We start from the raw sequence: 1,737 nt of genomic DNA, 5'->3' as shown, positions 1-1,737 counted from the left end.
CTTAGTTGCTTAATTAGAATCTTTGTAAGGTGCTTGTGAACTTAGATAGAGGGGTATAGTCTTGGCTAGACCGATAGTTTTAATTCTATATTTGTTTTGGTAAGCCGGCGTGATTAATTTTAGAAAGGACTATTCACCTCCCTCTAGTCTGCCATCTCGACCCTACACATACTACTTTGCCTTCTTCCCATTCTCGCTTTTAGGAAAGGCAAAGCAGTGGTTCTACACCAATAAAGATAGAAACACTACATGGGATAACTGCACCACCAGGCTTCCTAGCCAAGTTCTTTCCCATAGGGAAGACCAATGCTCTGTGTGGGAGAATCTCAAGTTTTTAGTAACAACATGATGAATCTATCCCTGAGGCATGGGAACGCTTTTAAGACTATATATCAGAATGTCCTCATCATGGGATGGAGAATTGGCTACTCATGTAGACTTTCTACCATGGGTTGACCAACAATACCCAGTGAGGCTATGGATGCTATTGCTAGAGGTGCATTCCTATCACTCACACTCCTAGCTACAACAGCTCTCGTAGAGAAGATGGCCTCCAACCAAGGTTGGAATGAAGACCATGTTTAGACCCATAAGAGGGGTGGAGGTATGCATCAACTCAAGGAGGTAGACAGTGTTGTCTGCTAAAATAGTCCTGCTAATGAAGAAGCTCAAAGACCGAGCAAATGAGAAGAAAGAAGTCATGCACATTCATGATTCCCGCATGACATGTGAAGTATGCGGCAACACTTGGCATTTAGGGAGCAATTGCCCTAAAACCCAAGAGGATGTGAACTTTGTTAACAACAGCTACTTTCATCCTCAACATAATCAAGGATGGAATTAGCAATAGAGGTCAAACTACCAAGATAATTACCAAGGTAACCCTCAAGGTAATAATTATAATAACTTCAATCAACCACCCTTGAGAAAGTTAATTGCTGGCCAATCTAGACTTATGGAAGGATTATCTAGAAAGGTAGCTACCAATGATAAAATTCTAGAGAATATGAATAACAGAATGGATAGCTTTGCTTATGCCATTAAGAACCAACATAGCTTTAATAAAATGATAGAATCACAAATAGCTCAGCTGGTGGCTATTGTTCCTCTATCAGATAAAGGTAAGATTCTAGGGCAACCAGAAGAGCTAGAAACTACAAATCTTGTCGATATTCACAATGCAGTTTACTACTACACAGAGCCATCGACGGGAAGGTGGATAGACTATACCTTGCTAGAAAAGAAGAGCGGTCTAGGGAGACCTGTCATCCACATCACCATTGGACCACACATATTCAAAGAAGCTGTCTGTGACTTCGGAGCAAGTGTCAACATCAAGCCAAAGGTAATTTATGATAAAATTAATGGAGATACTTTGTTGTACACAAATATGCATTTGTAGCTTGCAAATCAGTCACTCTGCTACCCCAAGGGAGTTCTTGAAGATGCCAGCATTCGAGTGGGACAATCATATGTTCCCATAGACTTTGTGATTTTGGAAACAGGTGGAGATGTAAGGGCACCCATTATCTTGGGCCAACCTTTCCTAAGCATTGCAAAAGCCATCATCTACGTGGATAGTGCCAAGATCTGTTTCACAATCAAGGATAAAAAGGAGAAGTTTTCTTTCAAGAATCGTATCCTGCAATCTCCTAGACATCCGTAGACGCCGTACCTGTCTAAAGAAACAACAGTGACCAAGAAGAAGAACAATAGGAGAAGGAGGAAGAACAAAGC

The 1,737-nt window shown here is 41.1% G+C and overlaps 1 non-coding gene across 1 annotated transcript; it reads right to left on the bottom strand.

The window, feature by feature from the left end:
* Positions 1-306: 306 nt before the first annotated feature.
* On the bottom strand, positions 307-415 carry LOC136524895 (small nucleolar RNA R71). The gene has a single exon (XR_010776244.1). It is a non-coding gene; the product is annotated as a small nucleolar RNA R71 (small nucleolar RNA).
* Positions 416-1,737: the final 1,322 nt, after the last annotated feature.

This window comes from Miscanthus floridulus, chromosome 18 (genome assembly GCF_019320115.1).
Source record: "Miscanthus floridulus cultivar M001 chromosome 18, ASM1932011v1, whole genome shotgun sequence".
Lineage (NCBI taxonomy): Eukaryota > Viridiplantae > Streptophyta > Magnoliopsida > Poales > Poaceae > Miscanthus > Miscanthus floridulus.
Note: the sequence above shows the minus strand (reverse complement) of the source record. Positions and strands in the feature narration are given on the sequence as shown.